The sequence below is a fragment of the Mustela putorius genome, unplaced genomic scaffold, assembly GCF_011764305.1.
Source record: "Mustela putorius furo isolate JIRA1106 unplaced genomic scaffold, ASM1176430v1.1 tig00000129_pilon_pilon_pilon, whole genome shotgun sequence".
Lineage (NCBI taxonomy): Eukaryota > Metazoa > Chordata > Mammalia > Carnivora > Mustelidae > Mustela > Mustela putorius.
In genome coordinates, this window is record NW_025421290.1 from 46,281,998 (window position 1) to 46,305,036 (window position 23,039).

General features: G+C 43.1%; 1 long non-coding RNA gene across 1 annotated transcript; it reads left to right on the forward strand.

Moving 5' to 3' along the window:
- The first annotated feature begins 631 nt into the window (after window positions 1–631).
- On the forward strand, window positions 632–6,161 carry LOC106006028. The gene is made up of 5 exons (XR_001179820.2): window positions 632–688; window positions 1,812–2,030; window positions 2,176–2,273; window positions 2,860–3,953; window positions 5,675–6,161. It is a non-coding gene; the product is annotated as an uncharacterized LOC106006028 (long non-coding RNA).
- The last annotated feature ends 16,878 nt before the right edge of the window (window positions 6,162–23,039 follow it).

Genomic DNA, 23,039 nt, shown 5'->3' on the forward strand with positions numbered 1-23,039 from the left:
TGGGGTACAGATGGCCCTTATTTTTACTACATCTGTATCTTTGGGGTAAATACCCAGTAATGCAACTACAGGGTCATAGGGAAGCTCTATTTTTAATTTCTTGAGGAATCTCTACACTGTTTTCCAAAGTGGCTGCACCAACTTGCATTCCCACCAACAGTGTAAGAGGGTTCCCCTTTCTCCACGTCCTCTCCAACACATGTTGTTTCCTGTCTTGCTAATTTTGGCCATTCTAACTGGTGTAAGGTGATATCTCAATGTGGTTTTAATTTGAATCTCCCTGAGGGCTAGTGATGATGAACATTTTTTCATGTGTCTGATAGCCATTTGTATGTCTTCATTGAAGAAGTGTCTGTTCATATCTTCTGCCCATTTTTTTAATATGATTGTCTGTTTTGTGTGTGTTGAGTTTGAGGAGTTCATTATAGATCCTGGATATCAACCTTTTGTCTGTACTGTCATTTGCAAATATCTTCTCCCATTTCGTGGGTTGCCTCTTTGTTTTGTTGACTGTTTCCTTTGCTGTGCAGAAGCTTTTGATCTTGATGAAGTCCCAAAAGTTCATTTTCGCTTTTGTTTCCTTTGCCTTTGGAGACATATCTTGAAAGAAATTGCTGTGGCTGATATCGAAGAGGTTACTGCCTATGTTCTCCTCTAGGATTCTGAGGGATTCCTGTCTCACGTTGAGGTACTTTACCCATTTTGATCGAAATGTATATATCTTGCGAAATATTTACCACAGTAAGGTTTGTTAACACATCCTTTACCTCACATGATTACTATTTTGTTGCTGGTGTCGTTATGGTGAAAACATTAAAGCTCTATTCTCACGGCAACTTTCAAACATACAACATAATATTGTTAACTATAGTCATCATGGTTTACCTAGATTCTCAGAATCTATTTATACCATACTGAAATCTGTACTGTCTGACTAATATTCCTCTATCTTCCTTACCCCTTACCCTGGCAACCACCATTCTGTTCCTATGAGTTCAATGCATTCAAGATCTACACATAAGTGAGATCGCACAGTATTTGTCTTTCTCTATCTGACTTCATTCATTTGGGAAGGTCCTCGAGGTTCATCCACGTTGGTGTAAATGGCAGGACTTCCTTCTTTCTCTTCTAAGCAGGCATTTAGATTGTTTCCATGGCTTTGCGATTGTGAATAATGTGGCAATGAATATGGAGGTACAGACGTGTCTTTGAGATACTGATTTCATTTTCTCCGAATGTATTCTTAGAAGGGAAATTGTTGGCTCATGTGGTAGCTCTACTTTAAATTTTAAGGGGCAACCTCTGTATTGGTATAGTTAACATAAAATATTATACTAGTTTCAGGTGTACAACAGAGTGACTGGACAAGTTTCTACATTTAGTTCTTCTCTTTTTGATACTAGCTATTCTAACAAGTGTGAGGGGGAATATCTCAATGTGTTTTTTTATTTTACCTGTCTTAGAAATTTTAATTTCAGTATAGTTAACATACAGCATGACATTAGTCTCAGGCGTGAACTATAGTGTTTTAACACTTCCATACCGTACTCAGTGCTCATGATGATAAGTGAATTCTTGTAGTTTTGATCTGCATTTCCTGATGATGAGAGATATTGAACACCTTTCCCCGCAACTGTTGGTCATTTGTGCATATTCTTTGGAGAAATGTATATTCAAGCCCTCTCTCCGTTTTTCAAATCAGTTATTTTATTTTATTTTTTTTCTGTTGAGTTGTAGGAGTTCCATATACATGTGAAATATTAGCCGCTCATCAAACACAGGTTTTGCAAGTCTTTTCTCTCATTCCATAGGTCGGAGCACAGCATTTTTATCTGCACATAAACGTTTGAAAAGTCTCCATCTCATCACTCCTTTCTCCATCATTGCTTTCTCCGTGAGCGACTGATCCTATTCACGGCACTCAGCTGCCCCGAAAGCATATCTCAGAGGCTCCTGAATGCTTACCTGTAGATCGGAGGAGGTTGGAGACGTGGCTTTCACCCTCTGCAGTGAAGTGAGAACAATGAGAGGTGTGCAGCATGATTTTTCATGACGGCAAACATATTGGTTTCAAAGGACTGCCCTCTTTGTCGCTGTACCTTTAAAAGGTCTCTTACGCTGCCAACGGTTATTCATGTTCATTGTTTTTGTTGTTCTCATTTCTTTAATGCACAGAATTCAGTTGGCAATACGTCAGAACACGGAAAATGGACTCTGACTCTTTGGTTCTCCTCCATCCTCCTCCATGCACAGATCAGACACTCTAACATTGGGTAACTTTTGTCACGTTTGCTGCAGCTCCTTATTCTGGGTGGTTTTATAAACATGGTCTTTTTTGGAGGACGCCTGGGTGGGTCAGTTGGTTAAGAGTCTGCCGTCAGCTCAGATCACGATTCTGGGGTCCTGGGATAGAGTCCCGCATTGGGCTCCCTGCTCAGTGGGAGAGTCTCTTTCTCCTTCTTCTTCTGTCCCTCCCTCTTGCTCGTGCTCTCTCTATTTCATTCAAGTAAATAAATAAAATCTTTTTTAAAACAGTTAAATAAAAGTTCAACATGATCTTTTCATTTTCATACATATTTTTAATTTTCGGTAAATATCTAGGAGTAGAATTGCTACTTCATAGGATAGGGGCACACTGAACTTTATAAGAAGCTGCCAAACTGTTTTCTAAAGTGGTTATACCATTTTATAATTCCACCAGCCATGTATCAGAGTTGCATTTATCAAAATAAGTGTTTCTTTTAAATTTAAAATTTCACTAGTGAACATACAGTGCAATATCAGTTTCAGGTATAGAATTCAATGATTTATAACTTACATATGACACTCAGTACTCAAATGTGCTTTTTTTTCCCACAGAGCATTGAAGCTGGTGATTTTATACCCATTTAACAGAAGAGTAAATGGAGTCTCAAAGAAGTTTGATAATTATTGTTGCCGTGGATTTTGCATTTGGCTCTGAGATGGGATCACAGATTGGAGCAAACTTACTCTCTCCTTCTACTAAACCAGAAAAACCACTGGGTTTTTCTATGATTTGATACTCTTCAAATCTTTGGGTCCAGGTTCTCACAAAAGTATGCCTAGGTTAGAGACAGTAACTAACATGACTTCTTTGGGGAACAAGTAAGTTTTGAGCTCTATGTATTAAGATCCTGTCAATATGCCCTCTCAAATTATATGCTTCTTAAGGGAAGAAAGCTGCTTTAATAAAAATAGATCCTACACGACATGTTATTCTTTATAATTGGACCAAAGATCACAAAGAGCATACACTTACAAGATAATCTGAAAATGAACAGACAAATAATATAGTAATCACCAAATCCTTATTACTTGAAGCCTATACGCGCCAGGAGGCCCTCTCTCCCTTGATGATCAAGCCTGACCCCTATTAATTTTAATAGGAGTTAAGTAGTCACATCAAGGGAAGTATCAGTGAGTACTCGAAGCAAACCAACCCCGGAGATTAAGACCTCCACTTTTGGCTTTCTGCTGAAAATGTGACACATCGCCTGATGCTTATCTGCTTTTAATTGTGTGTTGTGTGTGTATGTTTTTCTCCCTTCTTTTGCAGAGGAGGCAATTTGCAAATCGTTGCTATCTGCCTCCCTACAAGGAAGAGATAAATTATATGAGAGGCTGTGGTGTTTGGCCTGTTTGATATCCTTTGCTGATAAATTGAAGTGCACCTTCATAATTAATACCCAATCTTTGTGGATCGACTGTGTTGCACTGAAGCTGGAGGGTATCTGACTATAATGAAAAATGATTGTTGTGATGCACCCTGTCTCTCCCCCCCTCCACTTTTTTATCACTATTGTCAAAAATATGCGCAGAACAAATCTACCAGAGTTTTGTTGGACAGCGTCAGAAAGATCTCTTGGTTTTTATTAAACAACATCTTCAAAGATTCAGCAGAGACTGACTTGATTCTGTGAGCTTTTTAACATGTAAGTGACATTTCCCTGCATTTAAATATGGCTTTGTTAAGCTGTGCTTGCAATCAGAATGCAAAAAAAAAAAAAAAAAAAAAAAAAAAGAAAAGAAAAGAAAAAAGGGGGAAAAAATCCCATCGTTAGAACCTGAAACCAAAGAGAAATGGATCACTCTTGAAATAGGAAGTGGAGGGAAAGCCAGAATCAGAGAAATCAAATTAAATTTAAAATTCCTGTGAGCTCTCAGAATGCAAGATCAGGACAAACATATTGTCCTGAACAACTAAACCAAACAAAACAAGACACCATTTACTGAGACTTTGTGGCAGATAATTGGAGCTGTATATTTGTGTAGGACTTCATGACCTAAGAGGTATTTAGGCAAGTCAGCTCCCCAGGCCCCAACACTTCTCATTTGGATGGGACAAGAGCGATTGCTGCCATTTTGCAGAAGAGGAAGTCAGCTCAGTAAGCATGAGGCATGAGCCAAGGCAGACCCAGGTCAAAGTAAAGGTCTTCTTCTATCTGCTGCAACTCAGTAGCAGACTTATATTATGGTGACTTACCAGACCATTACATACATATGGGGATGTAGACAGAACAGAAGGGAGGAAGGCTATATCATCCCATCAGTGAGCCATTCTCAATTGTCTTCCATCTTTTCCTTCTGAAGAACCAGCCCAACCACTGGCATTTTGAGGGCCACCCTACCACTTCATGTTCAATACTCCTTTTGCTATGCCCACACTCCTAATTCAGCTTTGGGATCCTCCAGCCCTCACTGGCAGAATAATATTTTCCTGCCCATTAAGAGACATCAGAGAAAATCCTCAGGGAATTTTGGAGGGACCTTGGCATTTGAAGAGCCACAGTAACTGGTGCCAAGATGTTTGGCTTTTGCAAGGCAACTGAACTTTTGGGGGACCACAGGGAGATTTGGTAAGACACATGGCTGGAAACCCAAAGCCACTCTTCCTGGTCATAGATACTTATTTTTAAGTACCTGCTTTGCAAGAATGCTGTGGGGAAACCAAACAAAATCAAACAGAGGCTTCCTATTTTTAAGTGCTTTACATGAGTTGAATACAATCTTGCGATTCTTGCAATTTCACCACATGACACCCTCTATTCAACCACTAAACCCTGAAGCCCTCACCGGCCAAATACTGAATACTTACTTTATACAAAAATCTCTCCTACTGTGAAAGCCAAGAAGTAACAAACAAGTTTAAAGTACATTTTCAGGTGTCAAAAGGGTCTACAGAGGAGTATAAGGCAGGGTAGAGGGGAGAGCCACTGAGGAGGGAATCTATTTCAGAAAGTTATGATCAGTGAGGGTGTCTCTGAGGAGGTGGCCATTGGTTACTGACCTGACTAAAGAGAGTTCTTTCCCTACATAAAGGAGAAAGAACATTCTAGGAGGAGGGGACAATGAGGCGGAGAGTATTTTGGGTGTACATGAGCATCACTGGTTTGAAACAACAAGACCAGTGAGAGAGCCTCGGACCTCTGAGGCAGAACATGCAGGGAAAGATATCCCCAACTTCTGCTGACCAGCTTCATGATTCAGGGCATATTACTTCTCCTGGAAATTATTTTGCCTCCTTGGAAATAAAATGGACAATAAGAAATTTGAGGCCCCTTTGACTAAAAATCCTACTTCCATATAAGATTTGCCCCCAAAGACTTGATAATCTTTCTTCTCTTTCATTTCCCTAACCCTTCTGGCCCTTCAGATGAGAAAGCAATGGTGATTCCTCTTTGGATTCCAATCATGGGCTCCAGTGAAAGTTTCAGAAGATCCCAGTGTAAGGAGTGATGAGTGGTGTCATGCATTCTTAATGAAGTATCCTTAGCACGGATGGACAATCTCTCTTCTGAATAAAAGCCAGAACATGGTACAACAACAGGGAAAAGTTATAAGAGGGATTTAATGTAGTAAGTGGAGAGTAATTATTCTGAAGAAGACTACTCTCATGGTGAGGTAGATCTGTTGCCGTTGAGATCTCATCTTGGAAAGAAGAGTGATATTAATTAGCTCTTCAAGCCAGAATGTTTAGGAGAGAATGCCTGTGTTCCTGCTGTACACATATATGGAACTCATGGGTATGAAACGTTGGGAATTCAAGAATTGTTCCAGAAAAAAAAGAGGTTTCTGTATCTCCCTTTGAAAACGAAGATCTAATGAATTTGTGAGTTACACAGAAATACATTACAACGTCTACTGAATCAATTAAATAAAATATTGTTTTATTTTCTTTAAGTGTTTTGAGGTTTTGTCCTAAACTTGTCAGTTGCAAGAGTGCTTAAAATTTGGAACGTTTGTGGTCAGCTGAGTGCAAGGTGATAAAAGCACTCTTGTTGAAGGAAGACCACGAATCTTAGGGTGAGAAGACTAAAGTTCAGGTCATAGATCTTCATTTACCAGGTGCATGACCTCAGACAAGTTACAAGGCTTATCTGAACTTCAGTTTCATAGTCTATAGATTAGGGGTATCATACCTGTCTCATTTATTTCCAAGAGTGAGAAGTAAAAATGGCGGATATGAATACCCTTCTCTATAAAGAACAAAACACTGGCAAATAGGAAGCAGAAAGGAAGAGAAAAAGGAGAAACAACTAGAATGGGAGGTGGGATAGAACTTGACTCTCGCTCACGTCAATCTTAGCTAGAGTAGGGGTCTGGCTGGAGGATTTGAACAGTGGTAGGTAGTATCCCAAGCCAGCATTGTCCCTTTGGCATGCCCAGAACAATTTCCAGAGGTGTACATGTCTCTTGAGTTTTTTATGGCCCTTTGTATGTCCATTTTTAAGGGAGAGATAATCCTTAGAAAGTATCATAATGTATTATTACTTATCCTTCAAACCTTACAGGGTTCCCATTGCCTACAGAATCAAAGCCAGGTTTTTCCAAAATTTTAGGGCTCCCATGGTTTGTCATTAATCTCCTTGACTAAAGGATTTCACTTTTTCTGATCCTTCTTAAAGGCATGGGATTCACTCCAATTCACCTAAAAGCAGGAGAGATGGTAAGAGCGAACTAGGGACAGGTCTGGACTCTGAAATGTTCCCACAGGCAGGGAGGAAGGGCGGCCTTAGTCTGCCTTAGAAATGGGATGCAAGCCAGGAAGTGAGTAACAAAGACAGGGAAAGCTGTGCAAGGCCCTGTGGAGTTGTGCTACAGAATCTAATTCTTGTGATTCTCTCAGCCACTCTAGGAGAGAGGCACTAGCTTTTCTAGCTTAGCATTCAAGAACCAAGTTCAGAGCATTGAAGTGATTTCATCAGACTCCTGGAACGCTGATCCTCAGACATGGCATGATGTACTCTGCTGTCACAGGCAATTAGTGGTCCGATGGGAGCATCTTTGAGTCAGGCTGAAGACAGCAACCTCCCATAGGGTTTGGGGGGCAATGCAGAGCTGTATGCAGTGGGGGCTTGAACCTGCAGCCATACAATGTCTATGGTAGGTCAGCCTGGAAGTAGCCAGGAACAGATTCATAATGACAGCAATGGGATGGCCAAGAAGAGGCAGATGCAAGGAAGGACCATGTGATGAAATTGTCAAAGGTACAAGAGAAGCCAAGGGGTTGCGACTGCCTGAGAAATTCCATGTGTGGACCAAGAAGGAAGAGCCAGAGCCAACGGAACATAATAAAGTACACCAAGGTGGTGCACAAGGGTGTGTGCTCGTGGGTTGTGTAATGAATGAGGTTCAGGTTACACAGAAATTTATTTTTTTTTCTGGAGATCACAGTGCTCCCTAATCCTGGGATCAAGATTTGTCTCTGAGAATTAAAATCACCATATCCACGTACAACGGGTAGAGTAGCTGTCTGTGAGTAAGTATACTCTGGAGTTTGGGTATGGCTCAAACCCAAATCAAGGAATCAGCAGTACTGTCTGAGAATCAGGACTGGAATGAAGTTAGGATTTAGGAAGTGGGTTCCTGGTTGCCTTTGTCCTGTTTATTAGGAAAAAACTTTCTTGATTAGCTGACAGGAGAGCAGCCCAAGACATAGAACTGGGAAGTCAGCCAACTAGACCTGGTGGTGCTCATAAGAACTGTCCCAGCAAAAGCAGTCTTTGGCCAAGAGCTTTTCTTGGTGGTGATACAGCTGTGAGGCTGTCCTGGCCAGATGTCAGAACCACCACTCACCACTTACCACCCAGGGCCATGCTTGCCTAGCAACCTTTGAGCTTCAGTGACTTTCTTGGTGTAGCTGCCTATGGGGAGTAAATATTTTGGTCAACGTGAGGATTTTGTCACTGTCAGGTCAGTTTCTCATTGAAACTGATTCAGTTAACATTTTGGTAGCTATACATCTAGCTTTTTGAACTTGGTTTGTAGGAGTCCAGATAAAAGGGATGACTTGTCTCCTCTAGCCTGATAAGAGTTCCTGAGTATGCAAGGTAATGGCAATTTCTGGTCTTGGATCATGACGTATTCATCTGCTTCTAGAAATATTCCTCTGTAGTCACATGCTTTACTCTCAGATGATAACACTCCACCATCTCTCACCTGCTAGGGCTGGTTCACGCATGTGAGTTCCTTATGGCCAGATCCAGGGCATGCATGTTTCAACTCTGCCCTTGAGACAGGAAGCTCTTTGTAAAGGTGGGAACGAATGAATCAACACTTGCTTACTTTTTAGTCTGTGGAGGTTCTAATTTTGGTGACTTATTTTTCTGTAAAGTATTTTTTCTAAAGCTTCGCTTTCACCAAAAGAAGCCTTAAAGCAAGAGTTTTTATAAATGTTTCGCTGTGCTCAAGCCACACTGCCTTTTATTAATGACACTTCCAAGCTCTGTTATTGTGTTCAAATTGGCAAAGGGGAGTTCTGTGCTAGCAGAATGTAATTCAAGAACCAATAAAAGTTGATTACATACATATGAAATGTATGGACTCTGGGTAGGAGTCTTGGATAGATTACAAAGCGGGTGTCATGTTTCATCTTCTGCATGGGGTTTTATGGGAGGCCCACATGAAGCCACAAACATCCACATTGTCCCTTTCACTAAACATCATGTAAACAGAATCATGTTCTTATTCAAAAATACATCTGCAAGATCACAGTTCAGAAAGAGGTCCAGATTTTATATCAACTTGAGCTCTAAACTAGAGAATCTTACAAAAAACTCAGTAATTAATTAGGAGGCACAATAGGTCATCCTTAACTATGAACAATTAAAATAAAATAGACTGTTCGTTCCCTGATTGGAGATGTGGCAGCTTGAGGTACATGATCTTATGTAACGAGGAGATTTTTTTTTTTTTACTTTAAAATACATGCAAAAATGAAGCCATGTTTCCCTCTTCCCACTACCCCTGAATTATAGCATCTACTGATAAGTATTATTGAGAACTTTTGTTTTGTTTAGTTTTTTTAAAATTTTATTTATTTATTTATTTATTTATTTATTTGCTAGCAAGAGAAAAATGCCCTAATACTCCCTTGATTTCCTCTGGCACCTTGGCCACAGAAGTATCCAAGCCTTGTTCCTACCCGTGTTGAAACACAGTCACCTCCGGGTAGCGACACGGCAGCTGCTTGCCAGCCTCACAGCACAGCTGGTTTTGAGCAGGAAATGAGGGAGACCTTCTCCAGGGAAAAGTACAGGGAGTTTTTGGTGAGCAGAATGCAATTACCCGGGCTGGAAGGATGCCAGATTAGGATGGTACACTCCTGACTGTTGCAAAGGCACGGTGGGGGCTCTCTCCCACGTAGACTGTGTTTTAAACAGAAGACAGACTGAAAATATAATTATGATCATCTTAATCACTATAAGGTAATTATGATGATGTTAATAACTGTAATAGTTTTCAATAAAGATTCTGTACCTTTCTCAGGTTGAGAGGGAAGACCAGTGGCCACAACAGTTGAAAACGATAAGTTCGTAACAAATGATGGATCGGTAGTGGCAGCATTATCTAGAAGAACTCCTTCAAAAATACTGACGGGCGTGCATCGGCTCTTTATGAAGTACTGGTGACTGTTCTTCTGGTCCACGTTTAGCCTGTTCTCGCCAGTGTGGGAAACAGATTGGACCCAGGGCACCATGACGTCCTTCTAGAGCTTGCATTCACTTTGGAGTTTTACAATGCCTTTTCAGAGCTGCTTCCTCTGTGCCCTCATGGCAAATTTGACAAGCAATTTAAATAGATTTGTGTTTTGTCGTCCCCAGCTTACAGGCGGGAACACTGAGGCTTGAAGACATAAACGGACTTTGCAAGCCTACGATGGTGAAGTGTCAGAATGATTATACCACATTAGCCCCTACACTTCACCGTCTTCCAGAGAACACTTGAATAACACACATCATTCTTCCCTCTAGAAATGCTAATTTATATTTCTCAACATATTTTTAGTGCCGGATTTCAGAATTATGTAAGATGTAGTTTTGAAGTTGGAGCCATCAAAAAGTTCAATCATGACTCGTTGACTAGAAAATATATTTGATAATAAAAATTCAGTTCAAAAAAATGGATTACATAATCCATTTTGCTAAACATAGCCTGCAAGTATCTAATGAGAGTCAACTCTGAAATCAATCACTCGAGAAGCTAAATTGTTAAAGTTCTCGTGAAGTAGTTTCTTGATAAATGGCATTCTTTGACGGAGTGGCTGGGTAAATACGGTACACTCATGATTGATCCTCAGGAATCTTGAGTTATTTTTAAAATGATATTTCATTTTTATATTGATATGCAGTAGCAAAGAATGACACACACGGATTCAAATTCTAGTTCCCTCAGTATCTGAATGACCTTGGACGTGGCCCTTCGTTCTGGAAGTAGACGTCAGGCAGTGGAATAGGGTTGACATTACATGCGTAGCTAAGGGATGATTAAATGATGTATAGGAAAATGCCCAGGATGACATCTGCCACACAGTATGTGCTCCACAGCTTAATAAAATTATTTCCAGCAGTTATTTATAGTTATCTGCCTTCAATCCAAATAAAATACTACAGTAACTTGCAGGACATCCCTCTCAATAAATATATTAACTTTCACGATGGTCCTTGGAGATTTAATTTGGATATTTAGATTGAAAGGTTGAATGAACTAAACCATACTTAGGATGTACAGATGCAAAAATCATTTGAGAAAATAAACAGGAGCATAGCAGAGGACTGTTTCAAATGATCAGAGGTCTGAATCCTTCCTATGGAAACTAGTCTCTTCGTGTTTGATTGATTTTTAGCTTCATGCGTTTATTTATCCAATATTTGTTAGATGCCTATAAATGCCAGGCAGTGTGCAAGGTGATGGACATATGAAAATTGTTTTTAAAAATTAAAGATAACACTTTAAAGATGTAAACATTTTAAAGATAAAAAGTATACTCCAGTCTCAAGAGACTCACAGAATAACTGAGACAAAGTATTTCAGACAGTAATTATATTTCTTTATATGGGATAGCAGCATAAGATCAAATTCTCCTGGAGACTCTTAAGATTTATAGATAATTTCCAGTACCTTAAATCATCACTAATCCTTAGATACCAAACACGGACTAAGATAAGCAAGCGTAGTACCTCATTGATAGACCATATGCTCTAGGTCTTCCTCATGGGCTTGAGCTCGAGCCCCTCTAGCTCAGCCAGTAGGATTCCTACACAATCCCAGGAATCTTGTGTGTACACAAGGAGATGCTGCTTTCTCATATAAACACTGAAAATATCTCTGCTTTCCTGATACAGTATCTACGAGAGATCAATGGGACATTCTGACTCAAATGTCCATTACCATGTAAGATCCAAAGTCATTGATGCAAACATGCCTGTCCCTCTTCCCTGTGGGGTCCAACTATCTGAGGAATTTAACTAGAAGTACAGGTGAAGTTCATGAATCCATAATTATACTTCACAAGATAGACAGTGCTCCATATTAAGACTAGAAGGGGAAAATATCTTCAGGGCACTGCCAATTCGGAATTGTCACTTCCAGCACCTTGTCTCTTTCTCATGATGGCAGATACAAGGAAATGAGAGGGAACAATAGCCAGGGAAGGGAGGGAGAAACAAGGGGATGAAAACTGCAAATCTGGAAGGTTCCCAAACATCGACTGAATGAGAACTTGGTGCACAATTAGACATCACTATTTTCAGCATTCCAATTCCAGATCCTCTTGCCAATTAAGCCGGCTGCACGCGTCAATGGGTTTCTACAGAATCATGTTTCTGCTTCTTGACTAAGCTGTAGGGACCTACCTATAAATATAGTATCTACATTTCTTCCATTTCATTGTGCAATTTATGACCTTTAGGAAAATTTGCAAAGTTGATTATCCATTTCATCTAAAATCAGAGTCATAGCTAATTCTTGAAGCATTTTTGGAAGCTGAGAAAATAGAGTCTGGCTCAATGTGCAAAATGATTCTGTTGAATCTCTAAGTAATAATTCGTATTGAGAAGACTATGGGACAGGGCTTAGTAAGAGGTTAGGTCGTATTCTAGCAGACTCACTGTGTGATCTTGAAAAGTCCCTGGTGTTTTTCGTTTTCCAATGAAAGGGCTGGACCAGAGGCTCTTTCAGAAGTACAACCCATCGGTCACAGGCAGTGTCTTTGGTCCTGAGACTCACAAAGTCATCATTGGCCCCAAGCCATTTTCATATCATTTCTTCCTTTCATGAGAGAGTGTCATGCTACATAAATGATTGTCATTCCCTTCCTAACCTATGAAATGTTGGAGGGTGTGTTTCCTCTAATTTCCTTGAAGGAAGGGGCTGTCTATCTATGACTTTGTGACGTTTTCATAGATGGGGTTGGTCTCCTCATCACAATAACTGGGGCAACATTCCCAGTAACAGGAGTGCACACACACGTGCACACAGACACATGCAGACACAGCGTTGGAGTTAGTAACGTGGTAGGGGCATTTCCTTATCTTTATATTCTTGAGCACTGGACATGTGATGGTGATATTTCTATTAGGATATGGGGAATTGGAGACATTCTATAGGATTTGGAAACAGGGCTTACATAACACACATAATTTGCATAATGTCTTTTGTGCCAATTAAAGAGATCCTGTATCAGATGCTTGGGCCCTTGAAAAAGCCATCCAGCTACTTTGCATTTCACTACTCCCTTCTAATAATCTCTTCCAGAGCCCCCAAGAATGGAGAGTTGGAGGCTGTCTTTCACATCAGGCAGCAAGCCACACCCCTGCACCCTTACCGTGAGAGTGCACCATATTTTTCATTTCTTCAACTTGCATTGGCAATCTGTTTTAGCATAATTTACACATTTACACATTTTAGAGAGCAAGGCACAGTCATGCAACTTAATTCCAAAAAACATAAGCACTGAAGGCTGCCTCTGCACATTAGCTTTGCAAAGCATATGAACGCCTTTGCCGAAACCCGGTCCAAGGCACAGGCTTGTTTGAAATCTGCATCAAGGGGTACCTGCTGTTTGACATTTCTCAAAATGTCTCTGGAGTGGTGACCTGTAATCCTATCTGGTTGACCTTTAGAGGTTCCTTTGGGGTCAGCAAGCCTTCATCCTGGGTTCGGCCTGACTCCTGGCTCTGCTGGTTCATGGGTGTCCCGCAGACACCAGGAGTTCTGCTGAAGAATGTACTTCCAAGTGTCAGGGAAGCAGGTTTTGCCCAGCTCTGCTATTAAGAGTAATTTGACTGATCCATCCTCCCACACTGACTATTTCTTTTAAAGGGGCTTATGAAGCTCAGGGGGAAATGGAGACGGTTCCTTAGAGCCAGAGCAGAACCTCTGGAATTGCACAGAGTTGGATGCAAGTCTCCTCTCTTCTCTTGCTGGCCTGCTGATCTTGAAGTGCCTGTATCCCTCTGGAACCCCATTTCCATTTCTATAAAGAGATGGGAAAGGAGTTCTTCAAGGATCTTCTTATAAGGGATTCCTGAAAAATACATGCAGAGCGCCCTGGGGCACAGTGAGCCCATTGGCAAGGGTTGTCTTCCCTCTGTTCCCCAGTAGGAGGCAGTGCTATTGCTGGAAAAAGAAGAAAGACCAATCCTGTGCCTTCCCTTTCCCTAGGTGACCGCTCCTCTACTGTGTATGACCCCCCTTTGACAGTTGCCTTGGTACACAGAATAATTGAGTTTCCTTCCTATTCAATTGGGCTGCTTCCTTAAGAGCGGTGATTAAAACAGATTTACTGGAGGGCAGGATGACATTTATATGGACCAGAGGCATTTTCCTGTTCATTTTGTTTGGGGAGTAACCTTTCGGAAAGGGTAGATTTAATTTAGGGAACACTTCATTAAGGGGGGTGCACCAGATCACTAGAGTGAGCAGGAATGTTCTTACAGTGAAACATGCCATCATCCCAGAGGGCACGCTCAGTTTGAAACAACACAGCAGCTAAGGGCAGTGAGGATTGGGGGAGGGGGAGCACACTTCTTTGCCTGGGTGGTACTTGCCCTTCTTTCTTGGGTTCTCCACCCCCCCACCTCCTTTTTGGTTTAGAATCGTCAGTGGTGCAGGAGGACCTTTTTGAGACTTTGCTGATGGAGGCATTAATGATTAAGGCCCTATAAATGGAGATACTCTGGGTGCTAATTTGTAACAATTGAAATGGTTCAAAGAACGATTGTGGGTTCCCCTTGCCACAAAATTCCCCCTTTCATTCTTAGAGCTATTTCCAGATCTTTTAGGTGTGACTGTTTGGGACTCTCCAGTGAACGTAAATGTCTGGCAGGAAGGGTCAAGGAGTAAGATGGCCTTCGGATTTGCCACCTGGAGACACAGCAGCCTGGAGAATAATGCACATTTAAACAAAAGTAGCATTTGTTGACCAAACCTTTCCTTTTTGTCCCTTACAGCCCCTACAGAGCACGAAGGTGCTTTTCAATGACCTCACCCTCCTCCTCCGGCAAGAGAAGCTTTTCCCTTTGTTTTCTGTATTTGTTGCTGTTTTCTTGGCCCCTTTCAGTAGTCTCCTGGAGGCTTTCTTTGCTTGTGTGGTTGAGTGTTCTCTTTCGGCTAAATCTCAGAAAGACTGTTTTAAACCAAGTTCTCAAACATCTCTTGTTTTTGTCCTTTAAGACAGGGTGTCTGTCCAAATAGCAAGGGCACCGGCTATCTTGCTCCTTTGGCAGAGCACCAAGCCTGGTCATAGAAAGTCATCAAAACTCCACGTGTAAAGATGCCCTAATTCACTTGTACTTAGAATCTTGTGCGAGCTGCCTTCAATCGTATGCAAAAAAGTGCATCCATCCCCCTTTCCATGAAATATTTCCTGGACTTAGTATACTTCTCCAGAGGCTTGCAAAATGCAACTGGTCTTCTAACAACGCAGTCTACTGTGTGTGATGAAGCGTCATGGTTCTGTAGCATTGATTGGTTAGGAAACATCCTGGATACAAGTATGCTTCTAAACTTATTGATGGATTGAGGTATTTTTAAAAATAAATCTGTTACTCGGTGTATGTTTTAAAAATTATTCCAGGCCAGAGTTACTATTTTGTTTTTCATTTTTCAATTTGCGGAGACTTAAAAAAAATGTCTTGGAATAGAGGTGATGCTGTGAACAGACCCTCTTGTATGTTAGTTGCAGGAGGGTAAATTGGTATAATTTTTATGAAAGGTAATTTACCAATATGAGTCAGGAACATTAAATATGTTGGTACCCTTTAGTCTAGTATATTCTATTTCCAGAAATCCATTCTAAGAAAATAATCCAGCATAAAAAAGGCATTTTCCATGAATTGGTTTATTTAAGCATTACTGTACTCATGAAAATAAAAAAAAAGAGGAAACTCAAAATGCCCCCAAACAGGTGAATAATTAGGTAAAATATTATATATACCTATTATTATGTTATGAGAATAAGTAAGTTTTAATGATATATGAAAATGTTTATTGATGAGGTTAAGGGCAAAATGCCACAAACCCCACTCTGTAAAATGTCTACGTGTACAAGATGATGAAAAGAAATCACGCCAAAATGTTTACTATCGGGTATCGTCTTGTCTTGGGTTTACAGGCCACTTCTCCCTCATTCCCTATACATTTTTGTATCATAAGCATGTAAAAGAATCACAAACATGCTCAGCAGTAATCATAATTTGGCCAAAATTGAGTGGTGTGTGTGTGTGTGTGTGTGTGTGTGTATAGATGAAGAAATGTTTTTTGTAGAAAAATAAAACATGTCTAGCAAGAAAGAGGAAACAAAGAAATAGTTGGGCTGAGTTCACATTTTTCAAACCAACTTGTGCTTCTAAAATAAAATTCTGCCTCTCCACACACTGGGTTCCTGGACGCTGACCAAAATCTGCACAGTAATATTAACTCCACTTAAAAACGGGAAGAGAACATATTGAACCACATTCACTTATGGTCTGGATGCTTGGAAGAAATCAGTTGGTGAGCACCAAAGTGATAACATGCATGTTTCTATGTGCATTCTGGAAATTGACAGATAATTGAAAAGAATCAGCATCTGAAATTTCTCAGAGGAAACAAGCTGAAAAGCCAGAAGAACCTTGCCCATGGAGCACCCTGTGTCCAAAGTCTGCTCGCAGAATGTTCTAGAACTGTACACCTCTAGTTCTCTTCAGAAGCATTCTCTGTTTGTTGGGGGCTGGAAAAACCTTCTTCTGCTATCCAGCCAATGCAATGACTCTGTTCAGCACTTCCTCTCCATCCCTTTCTCCAATTATGATCACTGCAAAATTACAGAGACCCTACCTAGGAAATCAGCAAACAGTAAGCCATTTTGGTGCCTCTTAGAGTATCTGTGGTGATTCTACAGAGGATAGTCTAAGTAGACATTAATGTTTTATTTATTAATTAGGTTTTCTTTTCTTTTAACTAGAAATGGTAAGACTGGCTTTACATTACGCAGATATTCAAAACATTTTTAAATCCTCACGAGGACCTAACAGCATCTGAAGGGGTGCAGACATGCACAAAGTATACACTGGCAGAATTATAAGTGGATTCCCTATATGACTACAGAAATAATACTGAGTTTGTCCCTAATTAAAAAGAAAACCAGTGAATAAAGTGTTTTTATGGAGGGGAGAAATGGGGGGCGGACGCAGAGGGACAGACAATGGAAAGAAACTTCACCAAGGGCAACACACCCTTGTGGTTGTAGCCCTGTGAATTCAGACCTGAGCTACCTCTGTGATCACAGAAATCTGAATTTACCCCCTCACGCTGCAGCCCCCAGGGCCAGGCTAGGGGTACCGAGCAGCAAACAGAGTTTATCCGAGAACAGAGCAGCACGTCTGTACTTTCAAGTTCCAGTCTCCCACAAAATGTATTTATTTAACAAATGTCACCCAAAACAGCTTGGTAGCAGATGAGGTTTATTTAATGGCAGTAAATCAGGTGAAACATTCCCTACATTTTTCGTCTCTGTTTATGTTTCTATCAAAAGGAAAAAAAATTGAGCTAGTTACAGCTCTTTACACACTCAAACCGAGCCGCGGTATATATTTGGGAAGTAATGCGAATTTCACTTAGTAACCGGCTTGGAAAATACACATCCCTCTATTTTCTCAGAGCAATTTGCGATTTTTCTGCCCAGAGGACAGGAGCATCAACTCCCAACTCGACTTCGTTTCATCACTATTATTATTTTATTTTATTTTATTTGAATGTTCCCCCCTTCGTGATTTGCGCGCTGGATCTGGCACTGGCTTGAGGTTCTTTTCAGGCTTCCTCTCCCTTCCTGTTTTCGCTTTCCTGGGCTTGGGGAGTGCCCTCTCTGCCAGGAGGAAAATCCACCCCAGCCCCTCCCCAGCTCTTTCAGCTGTAACCTTTCTACAAGTAAATGCTAATTGAAAAAGAAAGAACACCACTAATCTTGGAATTTAAATGCATTTAACAAAACCAATCTCACTCTAAATTGTTGTTTCTCCATTCCCTTTTCCCTAACAGATGTCGAGAAGCTGCAATTCCTATTAAGAACACTTGACTGTTCGCTCAGCACGAGAACCTCAGCCCCGCTTTGCATCAATCTAAATGCGTTTCGAGACGTCAGGCCCCCGAAAAGTGCAGACGGTTAGTTGGTTATTTTTAAATGTAATCTTCACATAAAAGAACCACAAAGAACCCTTTCACTTTGTCATCCCTCTCTCCCTTTTAACGACGGCGTCAAGCGTCGGCAGAGAACGGGATTTTTATGGCCTGTCCCATTTTCTGTCGCTTTCGGCGCGCGCTGGTGCCTGTGTCACGCGGCGAATGGAGTGATTGGTTAAGTTGATGAAGTTGATGGGGGTGGGGTGCAGGGGCTGTCCGGGGTCCTCTCGCCCCAGCGCCCAACACCGGCAAGATCGCCCGCTGCGTGTGCCTTGTGCTGTGCGCACGTGTGTCTCCGGATGTCCCCGACACGCGCCTGAAGAGAGGGGCGCCGCGGGCGGGTCGCTGGCTGGGCGCAGGGCTGGGGGCCGGCGAGAAGATGAGCCCATGTCCACCTCTGAATCCAGGAAACCCTCACATTCCCTCGGCTTTATGCTCCCAGCAGCTCGTCGTGTGTGTCATGTGTTTAAAAGCGCTTGTTTGGGGCTTGGCACGGAGCGCACATACAATGCACGCGCAAGCTGCGTGGTTTTGCAGCGCTGTGTTCGCCCTGGGTTGTGGGGCCTTGTCATCTTGCCAGCACCAAGCTGCACAATTCGGAATGACGTGTTTTCAGAATTCTTTGCATTTTGACATGTTTTCCCTTTCCAGCTCACTGTCCCTTTGATTAAGCTTGTGAAGGATAGGAGGAAAACAAAAATCGCAGATAAAAAAATAGCATCAACTCAAAATGGGGGGGTGGGTGAAGGGCAACATATTTTCTGTTTGGAGTGGAACTGGGACATGTCCCTCTACTGGGGACCTGGTACTAAATGAACTTGTGCAGCTTAGCACAGGGACTGACTCCTCATGGCACTGGGTGGCAGGTTCTTGCTTGCTCTGTTGTACACATGAGCAAACTGAGGGTTAGAAAGTTGACTTACCCACAAAGCTGAAGGAGAGATCAAACTAGCACTGAAGTTGGTGTTAGCCTGACAGTACAGATTGCTGAAACTTTGCCTTTTTCACATCTTTTTTTGAGATATATATAAGTCTTGCACGGCGTGGTAAGCTCCTGGAGGGCAGAGACAGGCACAATTTAATATCGTCTAGTTCCCTGAGCGTGTGCCCCACAGCTATTTTTATATTTCGGGTCAAAGGATGAAGGAAGGAATTAACAATGTTAACCTTAAAAATAAAACTGCCTGTTATTCTACCAGCAAAAGACGAGTTTATTTGGAAATAACAGGCCACTGCAATCCAGGACAGGTGGGCTAAGACAAAACCAGAAATAAATCAAGGAACAAAAGAAAGGAATAGTATTTTATGGGAAAGAGAGAGGAAGTTGGGAGAGGTTGTTCTGAGTGAAAGTCCCTGGAGAGAAATAAGGTGCTGGTGCTGAGGTTCCTCTTCGACTGAGCCGGATGAGAGCTCTGTCTTTGTGGGAGATACAATGTCCATCTTTCCCTGTGGGGCCTGTAACTGACGGTTCTTTTCTGTTGGACCATTCTTCTGCTGGGTCTGTCATGGACAATTCTTCCCCTAACATGTGGAGTGGCATGGCTCCTCCTTCTCCCCGCCCAACTCCACGTCAGTGGGGTTTCACTTTGTTAATTTTCACAATCAATATATTAACTGTCAGAGTTGGAGTCATAGCTACCTCTTGGGTGTGTGATTTTCCAGAAAATGTTGATTTTGGCCCCCCGATAAAAATATATGTGTATATTCCTAGAGCATTTGGGGTTTAGCCCCCAAGTCAATTGCTGTGTCTGCATCCGATACAGAACTAGCTTCCCTCTCAAGTTCTGAGGGATTTCCTTCCATGCTTTGGAGTTCGGCTTGTGTGTCTGAGATTCTTTGGGTGAGAACTGGTTTGAATTTGGAGATGGACAGCCCAGGTTCGTGGACAGCCCTGTACTCCCGCATCAGACAAGCATGGATCTGGGTTGAACTTTTATGTAGTTTGGGGGAAATGATCTTGTCTAAGATCTAATATCCTCCTCGTGATGGCTGAGAGCAGCAGTCTTTCTCACAGAGAGAGTGCAGGCACGAAATCAAAGCCGTACGGTGATCGGGTGACTTGTCCTTTAAATAGTAAGTTCCAGTGTAATTTGGTTGACATTATAAATTTGGGTTTTCAAAACAGCTGAGCAAAGGGGTTCAAACTGTATACGTCTGAAGCATCTCCCCATGTCCTGGTTTTCTGTTTCCCTTTCTCTCTCTCTCTCTCTCTCTCTCTCTCTCGTGCCCTCCAGTCTCTCTTCTCTTTCTTCGCTCTTGCTTCTCTTTCCCTGGTGCCTGCTCTCTCTCTGCCTTCTGTGTTCCTTTCTTGTCTGTTTTTCCAGTTTCCCTGGATCTCCTTCTTCCCTCCCTTATTTGTAAATCCCGTTTTCTGGCTTTGCTCCCTCCTTTTCCTTGGTAAGGGGCAGGCAGGGGACACAGCGCCTCAAACAGGGGCAGTAGGATGTGTGCATCATGGCTCACTTTGTGGGTGTCTCCACGAGGCCAGTCTGGGTTGGAGATCGTCTCCAGAGAATAATGCTAACCAAGCGTTATGTGTTGGAGACACTGAAGCTTTTAGAATCTTTGAGCAGCAGCTGAGATCCTTGGCCCTAAATCTACCTGGAGAACCCCATGGAGGTACCCAGCTTTTTGTCCTCTGTGCTCCCGTGTTTGCAAATCTGGGTGTGACAGGTGTCACCTTCTGCTTGTGTCCCTTGAGCTTCTGCCGAGAACAGGACCCAAGAGGAGGTGAGTACCGAGAGGGAAAGGCGGGGAGATGCCACTGTTTCCCGCAATTCCTGCAGGAATTCTCCGCAATGCTTGTCCTTTATGTAGGAAGGACTAGAATTTCAGAGAGTTCAGGAGACTTTTCCAGACATCCAAGAAAGAGAATGAGGACAATTTAAACCCAGGTCCCTTCATGGCCAGTTTTCTCTCTCTTCTCTCGCCACCGTTTCACGGTCGGAAGGCGAGGCGAGGTGAGGTGGCTGAGGAGATGGGAAGGCGGGAAGCGCAGCTGAGGGTCTCGTGGGGTCTGGCCCTGGGGCCGTCACCTGCAGCCTGAGCCACATGACTCCATGTGGGATCAAAACACTGTGAATGAAAAACAATCGGAGGGTTCTGAAGGGGCGGGGCGGGGGGTGGGAGGTCGGGGTACCAGGTGGTGGGTATTAGAGAGGGCACGGATTGCATGGAGCACTGGGTGTGGTGCGAAAACAATGAATACTGTTATGCCGAAAATAAATAAATTAATTTAAAAAAATGTAAAAACAAAACAAAACAAACCACTGTTAATGGGCCATGAGGGCTTGACTCCCCCAGCCTGTTTCCCACGTCTCCCCGCAGCGGTGTGCGGCGTTCCTTCCCTCCCTCCGGCAGAAGATCCAGGTTGAAATTCAGCTGTCGCTTGCGCTTGCAGCAGCGTCTCCTGCAGTTGTCCAGCTGCGGATACCTGAGCTCTCTCCCTCAGCTTCGGAGCAACCTTCTCCGGTACTACCTAGGAGATGCTGGAACGCAGCGGAAGCTTCCTGCAGGTGGACCTGACTCTTCGTTCAGCAGAATCCAACGTGTGCTTGTGCCTGAGTCTTCCTCCGTCTTTCCTTCCTTCCTCCCTCTCCTCTCCCTCGTTTCCTATCCCTTTCTCTCTCTCTCTCTCTCTCTTTCTTTCTTTCCTTCTTCTTCCTTTCCCTTTCTTTCTTTCATTCTTACTTTCTCTCTCTCTCTCTCTTTCCCATGTCCTCTATTTCTTTACTCTCTGTAATGACTCTGCACGTCAGCTTTCTCCTCGGTTCCCGCAGATGAGGGCAGTGACCTGCCCCAGGCCAGAGGGTTTGGCTCTGCAGGAGGCGGAAGCCCAGGAAAGACACGCGTTGGCACCCGCTGACTTCAGTGTGGGGGTTGGTTCTGAAGGTGGGTGAGCAGAGTGAAAAAGCCAGATTCAAGAATCTTCCTACATAGGGAATTTCATCGACTTCATTCAGGAGAATCAAACTGAGCCCCCACTAGGATTGAGTCATGCTTCTCGGTTTTGAAGCTGTCAGAAAGCTCGAGAAAACAACAACACAGAGACTATTACTGGTGGGTGCAGAAGCAAGGAAGTTCCTAATGAGGCACGAACAGTGGCTGGGGGAGCAGGTTCTGGTCCCACAGAGCACGGATGTTCCCTACGCACCTCGCTCTTCCTGAGCGATGGGCCCCCCGGGGCCCCGCGTGTGGGAACCAGAAGGAGAGGAACAGGCGGGGCCCTGCACTGTGGTCCCGCTCCACCCGCTCCTCGGTAGCTTCAGAAGGAAAGGAGAGAAGGAAGCAGAGATCGCAGATGAGTTAATCGTGATAATTTAGACACTGAGCACTAGATGTTACTCCACGATGTCCAGAAGAGGATGAAGAACTCGATCCCGTGCCCTTGGGCAGGGCTGCTGTAGGTTTTGGCACATGTGCTTGTAGAGGTCCTGCCTTCACACTTGCCCATCACCCGTGTGGCCGGGAATCCCTGTGCAGACTCAGCCAGACTTTGGACAGGCATTGCGAGCACTCCCCTGGCATTCAGCCCTATCGGCAACAAACACAAGGTCGGGCTTGCTCCTAGAGTCTTCATGCCTCCCTTCCCCTGCAGGAAGGAGCTCTCAGCGCAGCCCCCCGGGTGTTGCACACGTGGCTCTCACGTTCACACGCTGTACTCTTCTCCCACCCTTCATGAGCTTGGCCAAACTCATCTTTCATGAGGGGCCCCTTGGCCCCTCTGCCCTGGGTCTGGCATCGGAAGGGTCTCCTTTCTCGTACCGACTTCTTCTTCCCCCAAATAGCAGCTCTTTACGCCTCGATCACTTCCTCCCAGCTGAGCTTTATGGCTTCTGATGACACGTGCATGGCTTTTCCCCCGTTCCCAGTTCTGTCTGGCAGAAGGGGAGTGTTGTGCACGTCAGCGTTTGCACACGTTAGTGTCTCTGTTCAAGCCCTGCCTTCTAGTGTCTGACTGAGTCTCCTTCACTGCTCTTTGCCTTGTCAGAGCCCATGCACTGCTCTCTGATCGGCGCTTCGGAACCACGGGCTGGGCTTGGGATTCTGGCTCGGCCAATTCTTTGATGGGACCTGGG